We start from the raw sequence: 23,202 nt of genomic DNA, 5'->3' as shown, positions 1-23,202 counted from the left end.
GTTTCCAAAGTCCTGAGTAATATTTTCTCGGATTGAACAGAGACAAATCTGGCTGCATTTTCTTCATTTGGTACACAAATGGAGAAAGTAACGGCGCAATGTCAACAAGGCTGTTTGTGCCTTTTTGAGAGATGTTGGCATGTCCTCTTTTCACAATGAAAATATTATGTTTCTTAGTACACACATTGCAGAGATGGAGTACATCATACTTATTATGGCAATCAGATTTTTCTGCGAAATATACAAAATGAAATGCAACCCTTTTTGGAATTATAGAAATCCATTTTGCGGTAGGTGTTGACCATTTGAAGTTTCGAAACACAAAAAAAACACAAAAAGGCTTTTTTCGGAGCCACCACTTCCTCCCAGAAAAAAGTACAATGGTTGTTACAGGGTAGCACTGCACAGATTTTAGATGTCTGCGGTAAGTCGGCAGACTTCTAAAAATGCACAGGGCCCTGCACATTTCATTGACACTTCTCTTTTTGAACTGTGAAAGGCGGCTCTGAAAAGAGACTTTTTTTTGATTTTGGTTGTTTTATATTTTTTTCGTTTTTTTAAACACGGCACACAAGGAAAGGAAGGGAAAGGAGGGTAAGGAAGGGGCACCAACCACGGGGATAAGAAAAGGCAGGTGGAGAGAGGAAGATGTAGGGTGGGCCTTATTCAGGTAGGTAGCAGTTCTTCTGATGTGCCTTGACCACAGTCTCGAAAGCACTTCGAAGGTTCTCCCCCCTGCAGAGTACTGCATCGCAGTACATGCACAATACTGTGACCCTCGAAAGTTAAGGATCAACAGCATCATGTATAGCCTGTGAGGCATCTGGAGGGATGCGCTGCCCCACAGGAGTGTCTCTTGTGGTGGCAGGAGCGGAAACGGAAGATGCTGCAGAGGAACTCAACCTACTATGTTTATTGCAAGGTACTACCTTATGAATAGCCCCACTGTGGAACGATTTTAGGTGTTGCTTCATTGAGGTAGCACCATAGCTGTACAAACCCGGTTTCCAACGACTCAGCACCATCTTGCACTGATTGCAGGTCACCTTGTGTGCACGTACTTTTGGTACTCCATCAACAGTGGTAAATAACCTCCACACCCAAGATTCACAGTGAGAACTAGTAGTAGGAACTTCCACTACCTCATCCTCCTCATCCTCTTCATCCTCTTCATCACCCTCCTCTGTAATCCTGATGACTGTTCCCCTCTGCAGTCCCTCGGGGAGGTGTTGGTGTTGGAGGGGTTGGAGGTGTTGCTGAGACAGCAGTAGCACCAGCAACAGCCATGGATGCCATCAGGACAGCTGTTTCAAAGAGCAATCCAATGCAACAAGAAGCAGTCTCTGTCCTGGAAGCCCAAAAACAGAATAAGGAGCAGCTCTGGGGTGTGGCCTTTTATAGGGGTGCTGGGGCATGCTTCGTGGGCACCCACGCTGTCCCAGGACACTTCGAACACTAAGAAAGGGCTCAAAAAATTCAAAAAAGTATGCAGATCACCAGGGACATAGTGTGGGACATGTGCAAGGGTGAACTTTCCTAGGGAAATACCTTGGATTGTTGAAAAAAACACGTTTTAGGTGTCCAGGGGGGCTAGACAGTGTTCATTAAGCTTAGCGCAGGTGCGGTCACATGATGACGTCGAGGACACGTTGGTGAATGGGACGGCTGTCCATAGGACACCAAATGTGCGGGGTCGGGTCTATGCATGCGTGCGGCTGTTCTACGGACTGTGTTCCAGTCCCCAAACTAATTAAAAGTGTGACACACGTGCAGCGGACATGTGCACACAGGCACGATGTTCGTAGGCGCAAGGGTGTGCTACGCATGCATGCGGGTGTTCTACGGACAGTGTTCAGATCCCCAAATAAAATAAATGTGTGTCACAACTTTGCAGACAGGCGTATGGGCTATGTGTTCTACAGACATATTCATTCTGGTTACGGACAATGCGAACAGGGGGAATGTTCTTAGGACACTTTATTTTGCATAACTACGAACATGCGGACATCTTTAGTGTTCTGCAGACACCCCCATTTTGACTACGGCCAATTCGAACATGCATATTGTCCTTAGGACACCCCCATTTTGGTTAATTACGGGCAGGCGGACATCTTGTGTGTCCTAAGGACACTTCCATCTTGATTGAGGACAGTGTGAACAGTATAGTGTCCTTAGGACACCCCCATTTTGGTTAATTGAGGACATCCCGGACATCTGCGCTGTCCACGGACACCCTAACTGCCTTTTGAAAAAAAACATAAGACACAGAGGAATATAATAACAACACACTTAATATTTTATTATTGTATAAAAGTATAAAAATTATGAAAGAGAGGGGGAACCAGAAACTGAAACAAATACAAGGGACTTAGGGGTTTGGACATGATGGATGGTAGGGGAGGAAGGAAGTGAAGTCTCATCGTAACGATTTTCTTGTTGAGGAGGTTTTGGGGATAGTTGGCTGGGGCATGGAGAAGGGGGACACGTACATGTGGGACAGTGATATGTAATGTTTTCTTTTATATGGCCGTCCACAAAGTTTCTTAAAAGATTTACATTTTTCATTAACAGATCCATTTTTAGCTCCATTTGCTGCAGAGGATGTTCTAATGTCTCTGTTGGTATATTATTTTTCATGTCTGCATGGTCTGTTAAAAAATGTATTAAGTACACATAAAGTAATGGTTATTAATTGGCTTATATAGAGAAGTGTAGTGTCTACCATTAGTATCACTCTCTTCACTCATTTCATCCCGAGGAAAATTTTCTTCCAGACATTCCAAAGTACTGGACATTTCTGCGTAAAAAAAAGAAATATTAGTTTTAGTGTACCTAATACAGAAAGTGTATATATATATATATATATATATATATATATACAATAAATGTAGTGTACTCACTAGTTTCTTGCTAATTTCTGCTGTTACTGCTGCGTAGGTGACCTGTTGATCTTTGATGTGCAATTTCTGTGAGGTAATTCTGTTGCAGGCATATGTATTGTGTTTTGTTATATTGCACTATGTTGCATATGCTATGTAATTGGACTATTAGTGTTTTACATACACAGTTTCACTTCTTATTTATTATTCAATGTAATTTATGTATGCGCTGCTTTTTGAACATGTTTAGTGTTTTTTTGGGTGATATAACAATGTAAGATACCCCCTGAGTTTTTTGATAGTGTTGATGTTGTTCGAGTCTGTCCACAAACAGGCGCATGGTACGCGGATATCAGACCCACTAGCGCAGGTAGGGGGTTCAGTATGTTCTATGTTATCTATGTTATATGTATATAAACTAAGGGCATCCTAGTAAACATTTATCAAATTTTCATTATTTATATATCTATATTCAGTGAAAACACTTTGCTACAGGAACGTTATGGGTAAGTTGCACTACTAAAAACCTATGAAATTCAGTAAAAAAAGTTGTTAAAGGGACATTATGGCTAAGTTGTGCTACTAAAAACCTATGAAATTCAGTGAAAAAAACTTTGTTAAAGGGAAGTTATGGTTCCAAGTAAAACCAAAAAAACCCTGAAATTCACCAGTTATAGTAAGCTAAGCAACCATAACTCGCGCCACCACCGTGCACTGCTAAGACTAACACCCAGGACATCAAAGATGACATCACAAATGTCATTGATGACATCACTGATGACATCACATGTCTGGCTCCCTCTTTTTTCCTTTACCGACATATCTAGGCCAATAACAGTCAGGAACTAAAAATTCAAAAAATATTTAATTTGTAGACTTATACTTCAAATATGTTGTTACAGTAATTCACTTGGGGTTCACTGACAGCATATGAAACATATATATAGGGAAAACACAGACTTGGAAGACAGCAATGCGTTCTATGTATGAAGATAATCAGTAAGGTTATGAACACGTTCTTATAGTTCTGCTGTTTTTTTATTACTGTACTTTCCTTGGATATGCTGACATTTGTACACATTGCACTCATACTAATTTCCCTAGGGTCCAGTCCCATTATGTGATAGTTATACATAGGGAAGTAGTAGCTTTGAAGTAGAGCAATCATTTCTGTACATGAAGCTAATTAGTTAGGTATGAAGATTGTCTGGTAATACTGTTGTTTTTTTGTTTACTTCATTTTCCCTGTATATACTCATATTTGTATGTGTTGTTGTCTGTTTGTGTTTTGTTTGCAATAATGCAATTATGTAGTACATGTGTCTTATTAGGTACTTTTTAAAAGTTTACAGTATGGAGAACTCTAATAAGAAAGCATTTATAATTCTTGTATTTAACATAGCAAGATTATTAATATTGCGGTGTGCAGTCATAATGTCGACATCAATAATGTCGACAGTCAAAATGTCGACAAATTAATGTCGAAAAACAATAATGTCGACAAACAAAAATGTCGACATTTTTCGATATTTTTTCGAAATTTAATTTAGTGTATGCATAAATAAATAAATAAATATATATATGATGTGTTGAGTATGAGGGGTGGTTGGGGGGTGTGGGGGGGGTGGCAGGGGGGTGTTGGGTGAGGGGGGGTTGGGGGGGGACCCCCCCATAGTAAATACAATTTTTATTTATTTAATTATTGAATAAATAAATAAATAAATAAATAAATAAATAAATAATTGGTATGTGTTGAGTATGAGGGGTGAAAGGGTGGTTGGGGGGGTGTGGGGGGGGGTGGCAGGGGGGTGTTGGGTGAGGGGGGGTTGGGGGGGACCCCCCCCATAGTAAATGATCCTTTTTTAGGTTATTTATTTATTGAATACATAAATAAATAAATAAATAAATAAATAAATAAATAATTGGTATGTGGTGAGTATGAGGGGTGAAAGGGTGGTTGGGGGGTGTGGGGGGTGGCAGGGGGGTGTTGGGTGAGGTGTTGATAGTTTTAAGGGTTTATAGTCATAATGTCAAAAAAAAAATGTCGACATTTTTTTTTCGAAAAAATGACTTTTTACATTATAAGTATAGGATGTCGACATTATTATTTTCGACATTTTTTTTTCGACATTTTTGTCTGTCGACATTTTCTTTTCGACATTATGACTATAAACCTAATATTGCACCTCTGTTATGTCTGCAGCTCACTATAACTATGTTTCTACATATGTACCTTGGTATAGTGGAAATAAACTTCATAATAGAATGCTATTTGGATTAATGCATTGCTTACTGCACTACTTACCTCGTGATATTTATTCCAATGGTGCTTGACACTTTTTTATTAACATGACAATAAGAATCCCTGTACAGACTTTTCATGAAAAGTAAATGCACATGTGATGTCACCAGTGATGTCATCAATGAAATTTGTGATGTCATGTTTGATGTGTTGGGTGTTAGTCTTAGCAGTGCATGGTGGTGGTGCGAGTTATGGTTGCTTAGCTTACCATAACTGGCGAATTTCAGGAGTTTTTCAGTTTTACTTGGAACCATAATGTCCCTTTAACAATGTTTTTCACTGAATTTCATAGGTTTTTAGTAGCGCATCTTAACCATAACGAAGAAGCACACAAACACATTATATGTACTAATACATAAGAAATGTAACCCATATATACAACACTCTAACCATTCATTTAAATGCACTATGTTCTAAAATGGAATATACCACAAGAAAATAAATTGGCTTCTAACATAATTACCTCACAAACACAACAGAACTGAGAACAAGAGCAGACCCACTGAGTACATAGGACATATCTTACCTGAAATAGTAAGTGTACTTAATTTTATTCATATATTTATAAACTTTCTGTATTGGATAAAAAAATATATTATCTTTTTTTTTTCTCTCATAGAAATGTCTTGTACTCTGGAATGGCTAGAGGAGCATTTCCCAGATGAAGAAATGTCACAAGATAATGAAACTAATGGTAAACACTTTATAATATAAACCATTTAATTTTTATTATTTTGTATACATTTAACATATATATATATATATATTTTTTTGTACAGAGCATACCAAAATAGAAAATAATTCATAAAAACCTGTTAGGGATAACACTTTTCACAGTATAGAAGAAACAATGGATTTATTGTTGACTAATTTTAATAATTTGAAAACTTTTGTGGAAGATCATTTTAAACCAAAAACCTCGTACCATTGCCCCACATGTACTTGTCCCTCCTCACCATATCACAGTCAATTATCCCCAAACCCTCTCCATAACCCAAAACGTTTTGATGAGACTTCCATCCCTTCTTCACCTAATAACAATCATGTTGAAACCCCTAATTCTCCTCTTTTTGTTTCTGTTTCTGCCTCACCTTCTCTGTCATAAATTATTAATATATGTTAAATAAAGTTTAATTTTTATATTGTGTTGTAAATAGTTTTTAAAAAAAACAATGCAGGTGTCCGCGGACAGTGCAGGTGTTCTGAAATGTTCGTAAATAAATGAAAATGGAGGTGTCCTGAAGAACACTATACCTGTTCGTACTGTTCGCTAGCAAGATGTAACAATTCTAAGAACACATGCGGTGTCCTGAAATGTCCGTAAAAAAAAAATTAAATTGTCCTAAAGAACACTATATGTGTCCGTAGTGTTCGCTATCAAGTTTAAACTCTTCTAAGAACACAATTGGTGTCCTGAAATGTTCGTACGTAAACGAAAATGGAGGTGTCTTGAAGAACATTATACCTGTTCGTAGTGTTCGCTAGCAAGTTCAAACTGTTCTAAGAACACATGCGGTGTCCTGAATTGTTCGTAATTAAATGAAAATGGAGGTGTCTTAAAGAACACTATACCTGTCCGTACTGTTCGCTAGCAAGTTGAAAATGTTCTAAGAACACAATTGGTGTCCTGAAATGTTCGTACATAAATGAAATTGAACGTGTCCTGAAGAACACTATATCTGTCCCTACTGTTCGCTCGCAAGTTTAAACTGTTCTAAGAACACACGCAGTGTCCTGAAATGTTCGTTTCACGTGCGACGCAATTTTAATTAGTTCAGGACCCGAACAGTGTCCGTAGAACATCAACGCGCATGCGCTAGCCAATCTCCATGCATTTGGTGTCCTGCGGACATGCGCTTCCGTCGCGGACTTGTTCGCGAACGGATCATATGACCGCGCCCACGCTGATCGCGTGTTCTGAATGCGGACACTGTTCGGGTAACCCGAACAAATTAAAAGTACATTTTCAATTAATCCATAATATTTTTCAATAAAATCTCACCATGGCACAAGTCCCACATAGCAATCCTGGGTTTCTACATACCTTTTGAAACTTTTCAAAAAAATGTTTTGTGTTCGATCTGTTCGCGGACAGCGTGCATGTCCGTGGACCAGGCACAAGCACCCCTATAAAAGACCACACCCTAGAGCTTATTCTCATTGTGTTTCTGGCTATTCTTCGAAACACAGCGATTTTTGCTGCCAACTGCAGATTTCCATTGCATCTTTGATGGCATCCCTGGCTGCTGAACTGCCACCTGGTGCTGCACCTGCTTCAGCACCACCCCCACCCCCTCCACCACCACCACCTCCCCAAGGGCCTGAAGAGGGGAACAGGAGTGAGGATGCGGAGGAGGAAGAAGAGGATGATGAGAATGAGGTAGAGGAAAACCCTACTACCCGCACTAGGCGTGAGTCTTGGGTGTGGCGGTTATTTACCATTCATGGGAATGTTCCTAAGGCTCGTGCGAACCGTGTTACCTGCAATGAGTGCAAAATGATACTCAGTCGCGGGAAGCACAGTAAGTACAGCTTTGGGACCACTACTATGAAGCGACACCTGAGGTCATTTCACTCTGGGGCTATTCGCAGGGTTGTACCTTGCGAAGAAAGTAGCAGGTAGATTTCCTCTACTTCATCCTCTGTTTCTGATACTGTCACCACAAGGACCACCTCTGTGGGACAGCGTCTTCCTCAAGCTGCCTCACAGGCCATACAGAATACTGATGACCCATATCTTTCGAGGGTCACAGTTGTATGTATGTACTGTGACACAGCACTCTGCAGGGGGGAGCAACTTCGTAGTGCCTTTGAGACTATCGTCTCAGAGCACGAGAAGATCTGCTCACTACCCAAATAAAACCCACTCTACATCTTCCTCTCTCAGCTCGCCCTTTCTTATCTCTGTGGTTGGTGTCCCCCCCTTTACCTTCCTTTCCCCTCCTCTCCTAGTGTGTTGTGTATAAAAAACCAAAAAAATACAAAATATCAAAAAAAGTTTACAAAATAAGGCTCTTTTCAGAGCCGCCTTTCACAGTTAAACAATAGAAGTGAAAATAAATGAAGCAGGGCCCTTTGTATTTTTTAGAAGTCCGCGGACAGTTCGCGAACATTTAAAAAATTGGGTTGCTACCCCATCACAAACATTGCAATTTTCTCTGGGAGGAAGTGGTGGCTGTGAAAAGAGCCTTTGGGAGGTGTTTGTAAGTCAAAAATTATAAATGCTTAACACCTACTTCAAAATGGATGTTGTAATTCCAAAAAAGGTCGCAATGCATTTTGTACATTTCTCAGAAAAATCTGATTGCCACCATAAGTAAGATGGACTCCATCTTTGCGAAAAATGTTTGTACTACGAAACAGAAAATTTTCATTGTGAAAAGAAGACATGCCAAAATCTTTTAAAAAGGCACAAACAGCTTTATTAACATTGCGCCTTGCTTTTTCCATTTGTGGACCAAATGAAGAAGAATGAAGCCACATTTGTCTCTGCGCAATCCGTGAAAATATCACTTGAGAATTAGGAAACATGTCCATAACCTTCCCAAGTTCTTCTTTCATAGCAAATTCCAGTCGCATGTCCTAAACTGTTCCCTCCACAATGAATTACAATTATGTCTGGATGTTGCTCTGTCTCCAAAGTAGCACAGAGAGGTAGCAAGTCCAACCACCTCATTCCACGTACTCCATGCCAGTCTACTTCCACATGTGGGAATCCAAGATCTACAGCTACTCCACAGCTTTCTGCATGCACCTTCAACCAATATATCCATGAATCTCCCAAAATCCATACAATCTTTTTCCTAAAATACACAGACATAGCTATCTGTTGTTCTCTCAGCAAAAACAGTATATGAGAAACTCTCTTCTGGCACAACACACCCACTAAACTTTCCTGACCAATCCCTTTTAGTACTCATTCTCATTTGCATGACTTCTGAACCCAAAAATCCCCGGATGTAACTCCCGATGTCCGCGAACTACCGCCATGTCCGTGGACATATAGTAACATGAACAGCCCTTCTACCATTTCCACTTCACTCTCTCTGCCATTCCCTCATTGGATGTAGCTAAGAAATCACATGACCATGCACCAATCACATTCAAGACCTCTACATCTAACTGCATCATCATAGATCAGCACTGCAAATGTACTGTGAATCTCTCTGAGTACAAGTGTCATATCATTGGCAAGCACCATCTACCAGAAATACTGTACAAGTCTCCAAGATTTCTACTTGCAGCTCCATACATATCCATATGCATGAACACAAACTTCAGGTATGCATATTTTCTGTACAGTAGATGAACACATTTTCAAACAGACTTTTAGCTTGTGTAATCTGTAAAATGAATTTACTGTATTTTTTCAATTTCCTAAAATCAACTTATAAACCTTTATACTATTTACTTTCTTTATACATACACACTCAAATCATGTTAAACTAACATTTTTTAAATGAAATATATAGACTACATATATTCAAACAAAATTGCATGCAAGCACAATCTATGTTTAAATCTTTAAAAAAAATACTTATGCAATTTCATATTTTTTTGTTTTTATTTATTTATTTACTTAATTACTTTAATTTAAACATGACATTGTGGCGCTATTACCTACAACAGCTTAGTTACAGAAATAGTGGTATTCACTGGTATATTATAAATTATAATTTATTATATAATATATAATTTCACAAGACATAGTAAAGATATTTTATTTGCTACAGTTAGTCATTCAATACAATTTTTTCATTAAGAACATGTCATATGTACTGAACTGATGCAATGTCTCTTATGTAAATAAATTAGTTTAATGGTTTTAAAGAAGGCACTGAGGATTTCAATATAAAAATCAATATCTAAATTAAAAACAGCGCTATATACAAACAAAGTTACTAATTTGAAGCTTTTACAATTGCAGTGAAGACCAGTCTCCTGAAAAGAAGCAGCCGAATTTGAAGAACAAAGAAGAACTAAGAAGTTATGTGTTAATTTAAGAAAAAAAGTAAGTAGAATATCACCATAATATTTGTATTATTACTCAAACATACTATAACGTTTATACAAGCTATTTCTGTGCCTAAACATAGAGATTGTGTACCATTTTGTTCAAAAATCTCCATGTTTTAAACAGCGATTTACAGCCAGAATGGCCCACAAATTCCTATTTTTGGACACACAAATTACCCAACTGAACCGCTACAATTTTCATATTATAGAACAAACAACTGTTTTAATTGTATACATTAGATGTACTATTTGTACTTTTTCACACCACTAGCTTACTTTTTTTTTGTCATCTGAACCTCAGTTTAGTAACACATAAATTCAAGAATACCTATCCCTACTAGTTGTAGTTCCCAATGCACAATCACACACCATTACATACATCTTTATCATCATACTCAAACACTCATGCACACAGCACACATACATTCCAGAACACCCCAACCCATATCTTCTTTATTTTTTTCAACAGACCCTTAAGAATGCCTACCAAAAGTCAAGTCCGTAGAAAGCAACGCAAAAGTAGAGCAAATGAAAATAAAAGTGTCCAACATAAGCATCCATCTCTAGCTGAATTTGTAAAAAAAGTTGAAACAAAACAGCTAATACAGTCATTTAGTGAAACACAAGAAGTTTCAAGTCCAAAAACTTTGCCTCCTCTATCAAAATGTAAAACAAACCAAAAAACAATTAACAGAAAATCAGCTATCACTACAGATAAAACTACTTCTTCAAATGTTAATATAGTGCAAAGTAAGCATACCAAGAAAAGTATTTTAGCCAAAATGTACCATCACAAAGTCCTTCAAAATCTTATAAAAACAGGAGAGAAATCAGGTTCAATGCTTAAAACCTATCATAGGAAATTAATCTTAGAAACGTTGATGGACAGTGCAATTCTTCTCAAAAGAAAGTTATTTATTTTACTGTTAAATAAAATGAAACCACTAACAAAACTAATAACTAAATTACAAAAAAGACTTCTCAATAAGCGAAATGTCAACAGAAAAAACTTCTTAAGTATCTGCGGAGGTGAATGGAATCATACTACGAGCACAGAACCATATTTTAATGAAGAAGCGTACAAACAAAAGCAAACAAATACAATTGCCATACATAGCAGTGGTCGAGGTTATGAAAAAGTGAATAATACCATAATGGAACAAGAAGTACTCCTTACAAAAATATGCCCTGAAAACTTAGAATTACCCCTCCATTCAACTGAATCAGAACGTCTAGTGTACAAATGGCCATGCACGTCAATGTGTAACATTCCCAAACAATGTTTCAAATCTTTACGCCAATTCCTCAATAAATATGTAAAAAGCAAAGACAAAATCAAAATTAAATTACTGCAAAATATGGATACCTGTCCAGTGCGTAAGTACACAGGACTACAAGGACATTCATTGGCCTGCATTACAGGACCTACTTGTAAAACCACTTTCCATGATATCAAAAGGATATCAACACATCATTCAACTATAAGAAATCTAGTCTATAAACTGTACTATGCAAAATGTCCTGCTTTAGCACTAGTAAAATTAAATAACATCCTTCTACATGGTACAGCAAAAGACCTACATGAAGAAATTCACTATATCCAGAAAAAATATTTTGGAAGTGAAAGCCATTTACAGAATGAAATAGCTTTAAACCAATTAAGCAACAATTCTCCACATGGCATCCTTTTGCTAAACACATACAAAAAAGAAATACTAAAATTTAAAAGTACATCAGCTGATGTACCAAACCATGTATGTGTATGTTGCCGTAGAACTTTTTATAGAAGTAACACAAAAACTGTAGACCTATCATACAAAATAGAAGACAATGAAGATTCTAAATGGTTTGAATTAGCTCTCTAGCAGAAAACAAATACGAAATAACTGAGCCCTTAATACTTTGCAGTTACTGCACTACAAAACTTGACAACAACCAAACTCCTTCACGTGCTATCACAAATAATTTGGAATTATGCCCAGTACCAAAACCCTTACAACAACTTAATTTATATAAGAGCATCATATTTCAAACAGTACACCCATTTCAAGCAATAATACGCCTTCAACCAAAAACAGCAAAATTACCTCCTTCTGAATTGGTAAAAGGCATTCGTGGAAATGTAGTTTATTTACCATTAGATCTAAAAGAAAATGTGCATACTCTAGGAGTGCAACGTCCAATGCAGCAATCTTTAATTATCTTAGTAAATGGAGTACCTACAAAAGACAAAAAAATATGGCAACAGCTGGTAGATTTATATAAAGTTAGACAAGCCTTCCAATATCTTAAAGAGAATAATGAATATTACAAATAAATTAATATTGAAGAAAACTTGAAAGATACAACTGGAATAATTCAAGAAACACAAGAAGCTGGTCAATTTGAGCTACTAGATCCTGCTACAATATCAAATACTTTAGACCATTATACAATTCATCCTTTGCACTGTAATGACACCGTAGAAGATGCACTGGAAACTTACCAAATGTGTCAAACAAAAGGATTGCCAATCAGCGTTTGGCAAAAAAGCATAGAAGCACATGCTTTTCCTCTACTCTTTCCTACTGGCAAAGGAGGAAGGTATGATCATAGACCTATTCAAATATCAGCTTCAGAATACCGCTCATTACGGATGTATTCTGAAGATCCCAGATTTAGACAAAATGTGGAATACATATTCCACCTACTCTTTGAAAGTGAACTAGCAACTTTATGTTACGGAGTTGCACACATATTAAAATCAGGATCACACTTTCAAAATATGACAGCTACACAATTATTAGAAAAAGTGCAACAAAAGGATGAGGTTTTACAATCAAATATTACAAATCTATTAGCAAATATGCGTGGTACTAAAGAGTACCGGTTTCGACGTTATGGAGATGTACGTTGTATGATCAGAAACCTTGGCCCACCCACTTGGTTTGTTACATTAAGTTGTGCAGAATATGCATGGGAAGATTTACATGATTTTCTACGCATATCAAATAAAAACAAAACAAACATAGATATACTAACACCTGGAGAACTTTGTTCTTTGGATCCTGTTAATGTTTCAAGATATTTTCACCATCGCTTCATTGCTATGCTACATTTTATTTGTAATAAAACTGTTCCTCACCTTGGAGAAGTGCAACACTTCTTTTGGAGAAAAGAATACCAAGCCAGAAGAGCACCACATATCCACATGCTTTTATGGATTAAAGATGCTCCTAAATTTGGTCAAGACAGTGATGCCACTGTTTTACAGTTTATTGAAAAATATGTCACTTGTAAAATTCCATCAGAAGCCACAAATAGTGATCTTCATGAACAAATTTTACAATTTCAAAGACACAAATGTGGAAAATATTGTCGTCGCAAATACAAAAACAAAGGGAAATACTACACCAAATGCCGATTTGGTTTCCCTAGACCAGTTACAAATACAGGTCAAGTGAACAACCTCATGTCTTCAGTTAGACATAGTTTTAAAGGTAAGTCACCTAAAAATACATATTACATAAAAAGAAAAGAAGAAGAAAAATATATCAATGATTATAATGCAATCATTGCCCACTAATGGAATGCAAACATAGATGTGCAGTACATTTCAGACAATTCTACTGCAGTTGCACGATATGTCACAGCATACTTAACTAAAGCAGAAAAGACAGAGCTCCAAGACCTCTGGAATGACCTGTCATCAGATAAAACAGTATCTCAGAAATTATACAGCTTGGGCATAAAAATGCTCACCCATAGAGAATGTGGATCATATGAAGCAGCTGATCGTTTAACTGGTACTGCATTGTATGGTAAATCTGAAAATATAGTATGGCTAAGTCTTGGTCCAGCTAAATCTAGAAAAAGAGTTCTAAAATCATATGAAGATATAGAAACAATAGCCAAACATGATCCCAATAGCCAAGACATTTTAAAAAACAATTTATTAGACACATACTACCCAAACCGAAGTAATACTTTGGAAAACATGTGTCTAAACCACATAGCTCAAAACTACACATACAAAAATAATATGAAACCTGATGAAAAAAAAGGTAAATATAGAGTAACAAACTGTGAAGGCAGCTTAGTTAAACTCACTAAACCAAATTTAATTAATCATATCAAATTGTCATTAAAGACTCCTCAACATAAAGAAGTATATCACATGTCCCTGCTACAACTCTTCAAACCATGGAGAAAAGAAGAACGATTACAAGATAACTATGACTCATATGAGGATGCTTTCAAATGAAAGCACTATAACTGATGTAAACTTTACACAGTACAAAACAATGTTGCACAATGAACAGCAACACGAAGAAGAACTCCAAGCCCAACTAGATAAGGACACCCCTGACAGTAGTCAACCTTCTGTAACAGGAAGCCAAGAACCACTGGGAGAACCACTAATAATAAATGAGGCAGAATTAGCTTTGATAGAAGTAGAAAACACCATGGCCCTCATTACGACCCTGGCGGAAAGTGACTGACCTGACCGCCATAGCGTAAATAGCGTTTCCGCCATTGCACGACGGAGCAAATTCCGACCCATCGGGCACGAGCACTACGCCATGGCGGAAGTGCAAAGTCCGCGATGGCGGAAATGTCCCCAAAACGCCCCTCACCGCCGTCGTACGGCGCCCTAGGTGCAATTCCGCCACCCATCTTAGCGGTCACCGTAATGAGCGGCAACCGGAAAGTACGGTGACCGTAAACATACGGAAACGGAAGTAAAAACATGGGCCCGGAACGGGAAACAGCACGCCGTACACCTATAAAATCAGAATTCCCACACAACCATTAAAAATACTACCCTGAGACACATCCCAACCCGTCATCCACCCTAGTGAAAGCAATAGAAATGGGAAAAGTAGCGAAAAAAGCGTGCGACCGCAAGCGGCAGGTCCACTTCTCCCGTGAGGAACTCACCGTGCTTACAGAGACCCTCCAGGAGAATGCTGCCGTCGTCTTCTCCACGCAAATGACCAGGACGGCACTTGCGAACAAGAAGGCCATATGGGCCCTGGTGGCACAGCGGGTAAGTGCGGTGGGGTTCGCACCCCGCAACCCACAGCAATGCAGAAAGCGATGGGACGACCTGTGGATACGCGTACGGAGCATACTATCCGCCAATCGCAACATTGCCACAGCTACCGGGGGAGGATCGGAATCACCCATCAAGTTGACCCCCTGGGAAGAAATCTGTGCCTCCACCATTGGAATGGAGAGTTTAGAGGGAGTCGGAGGGATGGAGAAAGGAGTGCAGACATCCGAAGAATCCGGTAGGTGGGCCAACTAAAACAATGCCAAATCCACAATGTCCAATCATGTGAAGTACCATGTGTCCACATAGTGCAACAGTAACACATGTCCAGGAGAACGTCCACATACATTGGCCTGATAGCGCACTTTAAAACTCACATTAAATACATAAATAATTAAAAATCCTAAAAACACCCTCTACACGTGCAGCAGGCACACCCTAACTGCAGGCTGCAAAACAACTGCATCCTCATTCCACACAAAAATGAAACCACCTCCAAGGCCCCGACCCAAATTACCCTAAGGTACCACCCCAATGCATGTGATACATTGCCATTCCAATTTCAACAGACCCATGAATAACGCTCGCCCTCCTTTACTCCACCACAGGGTCCGATTCAAACGACGAGCTCCAGGACACCCCTACCAGCACACCTGCAAAGAGGGCCAAGACCAACGGCCAAAGACCCTCCACCTCAGCTGCACGCATCAAGACACGGCAGCAGCATAAATCAAGTGGCAGCACACAGGAGGGAACATCAACAGGCACCCCAGCAGCCAGCATGCCCACAACAACACCACCACAGGTCCCCCCAATGGATGCCACAGAAGGCACTGCCTCTGGTGGCAGCAGCACCATAGGTGACACTCCATTAATGGCAGCATGCTCCGACACAGAAGACGGGGATGTCGAAGTAAGATCCATCCATGACCTGTCTCAATCCCCCTGTTTGTTTCATCCCGTACACCATGAGGATACCACGCAGGGGCACCCACAAGACGACGACTGGCCATCCCCCACAAGCCCTGTGGCAAGGCAACATGAGGTGACCAGCCCCTCTGTGACACCACCGCAAATGGCCATGGCACAGCAGAGGCAACAGTCCCTCGACCAGGTGATCGTGCAACAGCAGCAACTGGCCACGCTCCTCAAGGACCATGCTGATGAATGTGGGGGTACTAAGGCAGCCATAGAAACATCAACTGAGACGCTTAGGGCAGAAATGGAGAGAAGCACCGAGAGCCTGAGAGTACAAATGGAGAGAAGCACAGAGAGCCTGAGAGTACAAATGGAGAGAAGCACCGAGAGCCTGAGGGGGGAACTGCATGCGACGTCCAAAGACGTATGTGCTGAACTTGCCGCTGTGCGCCGTGTGCTCACTGAGCTCTCACAAACCCTTAGGGACATGCATGGACGTGAGCAGGCAGAGACATCATCCGTTGCAAGTTCCGTCCAGGGCAGCCCCCAACGTAGATCTGGGAGGAACCTGCGCTCCACAGGCAGGGGTGCCCCTGATACCCGGAGAGGGGGCTTGCAATAGCGTCTGCCCACTGACAATGAGCATCTTCGGACACTGGTGTTCGGGGGGGAGGTAGGAGGGTGGAGGGGGTGTGTTGGGCTCACTTGGGTGGCGGGTCGATGGGGTGTGTAACATAATCTCACATATGCTATAAACAATGCACGATCATCCAATGAGATGTGTGGACATTGATCTTTGTGTACGAGGCCTTCATAGGCGTACAGTCCATATTGTGCATGTTCCAGACACACGCAGTGCCACAAGTCCCGTGTCCATGTATCAGCCACCAGGCGTGAGTGCTAGAAGCATGAATCAATGAGAATCTGACGAATGTCACGGCCCTCCTGTGCCTCGCAGACTCCTTGAGGTGCTGCCACATCCCCACCCTCATCATGACCATCTTCAGGTGCTTGCAGTTCTGCGTCAGGGGGCATGGGCACATTTCTACGTACGCACATGTTGTGTAGCATGACACATGCCATGACCATCTTTGCAACCTTCTCATGGCGGTACAGGAGTGCCCCGCCAGACCTGCTGAGGCAGCGGAAATGAGTCTTCAGTAGGCCGAATGCCTGTTCTATGACTACACGGGTACGTGAGTGGGCATGGTTGTAGTCCTCCTCATGCTGGTTCTGTGGGTTCCGGAGTGGTGTAAGGAGCCATCTCTTCAGTGGATACCCGGCATCACCTGTATGTGGACAATAAAGGATGTTTGTGGAATGACATTGCTACGTACGCACCCCCCCCCCTTCCTGCCAGGTCATTGCCGCATCACATACCCCACATTATCATGCATGAAATGAGACTCACCGAGTAGCCAGGATCTGTTCCCTGCGTGTCGCTCCATGTAGCGTGGTATAGTAGAGTTCCTCAAGACCATAGAATCATGGGTTGATCCAGGAAATCGGGCACAACAATGTGTAAAGATCCTGTTGGAGTCACACACCATTTGTACATTAAGGGAATGAAATTGTTTTCGGTTGCGGTACTGGGCCTCCATGGCATGTGGGACGACCAGTTCCACATGGGTGCAGTCGATGGCACCAATGCAACCCGGTATGCCGCCAAGTGCATGGAATCCCACTTTTGTGTTCGTAATTTCCTGCTCCGAGCGTGGTAGAGAGATGTAGTCGTCTGCGTGCTTCAGGAGGGCATCGAGCACTTGCAATAGTGTCCGTGAGAACAGTGGCTGTGAAATGCCATGCAACTGTCCGACTGTGTGCTGGTAGGTGCCTGTGGCCAGGAAGTGGAGTACAGACACCACCTTCAGTAGGGGTGGGATGGCGGTTGGGCTATCTATCATGCAGACAAGGTCAGCCTTTGTCATGTCCACAATGGCGGTTATGGTGTCCCGGTCCAAACGGTAGAGGGTGTGGATCTGCTCAGCAGTGAGGTTGAACGGATGAGCTCGGAGGCGTGGGATTGCGGGCTGCCTGCGTGGTGGTAGTGGCTGTGCTGGTGGGCCCTGCTGGCCCTGCCTTGCCCTCCTCCTCCTCCTGCGTCTCCTCTGTGCGGCCGGTTGTTGTAGTAGTTGGCGTTCGTCTTCTTCCTGAAGTTGGAGTACTTGCAGTGCTATCAGGTCCCCCAGGGCCAACATCGCCAGTCCTGCCGGTAGCATTTTGGAGTGGGTGTGGTTGTGGGAGGGGGTTGGGTGTGCAATTTATGTGTTTTCAAGCTGTATTGCCTCCACCTGTGGTGATTCATTCCACCTGTGCAAGCTGCAATTCCCTTTGGGCGAGCACGTCCCGCACACAACGCTGCAATTCGACGCATTGCATCTTGCCATTACAATCATGTATTTCATCCCGATGGCAGTGTGATATTGGTTCATATGTTCATTCTGCTATGGTCCCATTGCTTCACATACTATCCTTGCAGTCGCGAACAAACTTGTGAAGGGTCAGTGGAATGTAGTACTCGATTAACGGTGGACCCTCATGCAGCACTGTACCGAGGTTCACCGACGGGCAGGGCGTCCCATTTGTGAGTGAAGCCAGTTGCCATTTTCACACACTGCCGCACTACATAGATGAATTTGTGATTTCAAGCGGTCACAGATGCCTTTTCGACGTGATGTTGCAAATGAGGAATTCGAAGGACAGCGCTTTCGGTTTTCAGCTAGCGCCGAGGAGACGCCCACAGGTCTGACTGCAAATATAACGTTCTATTGTTTAATGTCCTTGGGACAGGGGCCATGGCGAGAATGCAATGATTGATATGAATAGTATGGGATGCGCAATAGCGTAGTGGACGATAAGGCAGGACTTTCCCAAATACATGTTACTTCACAACACTAGAATTCCGGGCTGGAGCACAGTGGATTTTGCAGACTGCATTACGCACAGACTCAATGGAAATTTCTAATGTTATGTGAGTAAATAATCAGGCGTTTTTATACCGGGATGAGGGAATGATGTATGGATGCATGGACAGATGATTTGATGGAGAGTTTGCCATGTACAGGGCTTTTTGGAATCTATCCACCTCCCCTGCGCTGTCATGCAGAGCTGCCATAGTGGGACAATCGTCTTTCTGCCCTTGTTGAACCCTCCCTGTCTCGACGCGCCTTCAGACACTTGTGTCTATGCACGTTACAAATCCCATCTAATGGATTCTGTCTTCACAGCCGCATGCACACAAACACTCGTTTGTAATGGTGTTTTCACCTCGATTTTTATGGTTGTGATTCGCAAGTGATTTTTGGGTGGGAATAATCCTTTTGAGTGGGCTAGCATGCATATGGCTGTAGATTTAGTGTGATCATTGAAGTGAGTAATACAAATGAAGTTCTGATGGCCATACTATTCTTTTTCATTTCATTTGGGTGACAGGTATCTCCTCCCCTTTTGCCGCTGCCATCTGTATGCCACTCCTGCAGATGGCTTTTACTCCCGACACCTGCTGCTTCGTGTCAATCAGTGGAGCACCATTACGATCTTATGGGACGATCGCCAATGGGCCACATGCCCTTACGCACTGCTAGTGGCTAGGAGCAACATATCGTCCTTTCTGCTGGACTAGTGCCTACCTAATCGGACGGCCCTGCGGTTCTGGGCGCTTCCATGTTGCCTTTTTGAACGTGAATGTAGCCCCTGTGTACCATGATGGAACAGGGCGTCACACAAGCAGAAGCTGGTCATTTATTGCGGATGCAGCCCACAATACTGGAACGTATTTTGGAGTTCATGACCTAATGGCTGTATGGGCTTGGTGATTTTGTGGTGCATTACATTTCTATTCTGATATTAACCGTGTAGCGTTATTCTTTGCAAGTAATGTAGCATATTCCTATTGGTGGGGCGGTGTATTGTGAGGAGATCTGCATTGGGTTCCGGCTTCTGAGTATAGTTGCGTGGTACTGTACTGGCCGCGTTTGCCTACGAAGCCCAGTGAGGTCAGGGATGGGGCCTGCCATTATGACTGTTTTAATGATGTAATGCTCAGGGGCGGGGGATTACCTTTTGTGTGACAGATGCCGGTCAGCCAGGTGGATTGGTGGAATTATGTGATTATCAGACTATGGCTGGTCACAGGTGCCTGTGTTTGCGTGCGTTTCTTGGAGGGGGACTGAGGTCATGTCCATTGGAATAGCTTCTGTATTCGTGCCATGTGTGCCCTGCAGCTCCCATTGGCCCCTCTTGAGATGAGCCTGGCTGCTCTGTCACTCTGCCAACTTGTGTGGTGCATGCTTATGCTGATGGTTGGTTTGTTTACTGGCAGGAGTACAGGGCTGGTGCAGTCTCACTCAGGATTATGCTTTGAATGTTGCCTTACACTGGTGTCAGTCGATGGGGGGGCCTGTTTTTGTTTGTCTCATTTTTCTGCTCATGTTGCTGTACTTGGACCTTCACATGCCTGTGCTGCATCAGTGCGGCAATGGTGCCATGGCAGATATGGATGCCCACTCACAAGGCACTTGGAGCCCCTGGATTCATTTGTTCGTTGGCATGCATGGGTGACTTGTACATTTCACTGGTTGCATTGTGTGACTTCATTGCACCTACGAGGAGTTGTGCAATGTGGCCAGGGAGTGGTGTACAGGCACTCAGTAGGGCCGTTTACGGTTGATTCGCGATGCCGTACTTCTCACCATGGCGGAATGGTACTTTCCGCCATGCTTGATGGCGTTAGGTACTTGTCCGCTAGGGTCGGAATTCGCGTACCGTTGCGCCATGGTGGTAATTACGGTTTGGCATGGCGCGCGTGCGCGTACTTGGTGCAGTTAGCGTTGGCGTTCACTACGGTGTCGCCAATGGCATCGTACTTTACGGTGACGGGTCATAATCGCACCGAGCGCTATTCGATGGCGGTATTGCATTTCCGCCATCGTTTTTCGATTTCCGCAAGGGTCGTAATGAGGGCCCATGTGTCAGAATGAAGATAAAGAAAACTTAACTATACTACAATCAAAACTAAACAATGAGCAAAGTAGCATTTTTCAAGAAGTAACAAAACAAATTGCACATGGTGGAAAACATGAAAATAAAGAATGTTCCTGCCATAATTATAAACCTATACTACTGTACATCAGTGGTGAAGCTGGTTCTGGCAAAACATTCCAAATCAAAATGATTAGTAAGTTCCTTCAACAATTGACAAACAACAAACTGTCAGCTGTTGTCACTGACCCCACAGGTTTAGCTGCCTACAACATAGGTGGTGTTACATTACACCGATTACTACTATTACCAGTAGAACACCAGAACAAATTAGACTATTACAAACTTTCTGCAGAAGCTGCAATGGAATTACGCAGAGTATTGAAACAAATGAAAATGCTACTAATAGATGAAGTGAGCATGGTCTCCAACCTGATGTTAGCTTTGATTCACCTCAGATTACAAGAAGTACTCAAAACATACTATGAAGAGCTCTTTGCAGGAAAACACATTATTGTTTTAGGAGATCTGCTTCAATTAACACCAGTAAAGGTGAGCCGATTTTTAACACATTAGGACACAAACTCTGCCGTAAAACTGTTGGCAGCATTGGAAATGTCAACCTTTGGCAACATTTCCAATACAGAGAATGAACAGAAAACATGCGGCAATCTGCAGATCTCACTTATGCCAACATTTTAAAAAGTATCAGAGTTGGTATACGTTCTAAAGAAGCAGAAGCAATATTGAAAACCCGGCACATTAATGCACTTTATGGCGATAATGCATGTGCTACAGATGTTATGGAACAATTAGCCCACAAAAATGTCAATTGTATGGCCTTAATGCCAACTCTTGCAAGCTGTTTCAAATTCAATGAAATCATGCTAAGTAAAGAAATGCAACCAATCATGGAAATTAGCGCCACAGAAAAACTAGATGTTCATGTTATGACACTTCCCATGTGTGACCAAGCCACAACAAGACTAAATAGTTTAGAAAAATCAATCTCAAACACAGCAGGCTTAGAAAAGATATTAAAATTATCCTTAAATTGCAGAGTAATGCTTAAACGTAACCTTGATGTGGACCAAGGACTAGTTAATGGAGCACTGGGTACAGTTGTTGGCTTTCAAACATACCCAAGTGACAACAAAATTCAGTTTGTCAATATACTTTTTGACAAACTTTCAGAAGTAAAAAGGATAGGATGCTCAACAGCTAGATTCCTTCTCTTCAAAGATATGTATGTACGCAGAGAACAATTTTCTCTAACTCTTGCATACGCAGTCATGATTCATAAATCACAAGGTCTTACCCTAGAAAAAGCAATGATAGATATTGGTAACACAGTCTTTAAAGAAGGCATGAGCTATGTAGCCCTATCACGCTTACGTACACTTGACGGTCTATTTCTAATCAACTTTGATGCAAGTAAAATAAACGCTGATATTCCTTGCATTTTAGAATACAATAGTCTTTGCTCACTATACACCCCCCACCTAAACACATATTCTGTTCCACAAAACGTAAAACATTATAAAAGAAAAATGAATCAAACAGAAATGCAACAGGATGTTACTGCAAATACTCCAAAGAGAGTAAAGGAAACTAATACTTCATCAATTACCACAAGCAAAAAAGAATCAATTAGGGAAAGTAAACCAGGTACTTCTTTAAAGAAGGAAGACAAACTCCAAAAAAAGCAGTTAGATATAGAACTACCTGGACCATTTCAATTCTCAAATATAGTTGGTGTAAGTTGCTATGCAAATGTAGCAATAAATATTCTATTTCAATTACCACCAATTGTTGACAACATTTACTTACACAGTACAGACCCATTGTGTTTGCAAATGTTAGTACTTCACAGAAATGCAGCAACAAATCCTGACAACACGTGTAGTGTTTATGGAATAAGACAACAATTGGACTACTGTGCTGGAATGGTGAAATTCACTATAAACTCACAGGAAGATCCACATGAATTTCTAATGTACTTACTACAAGTACTGGAAAATAAAAACATACCTATAAATGAAATCTTTCAGATTTCATACATGTGGAAACAT

The sequence above is a fragment of the Ambystoma mexicanum genome, chromosome 6p (genome assembly GCF_040938575.1).
Source record: "Ambystoma mexicanum isolate Mex_15411 chromosome 6p, UKY_AmexF1_1, whole genome shotgun sequence".
Classification (NCBI taxonomy): Eukaryota; Metazoa; Chordata; class Amphibia; order Caudata; family Ambystomatidae; genus Ambystoma; species Ambystoma mexicanum.
Note: the sequence above shows the minus strand (reverse complement) of the source record.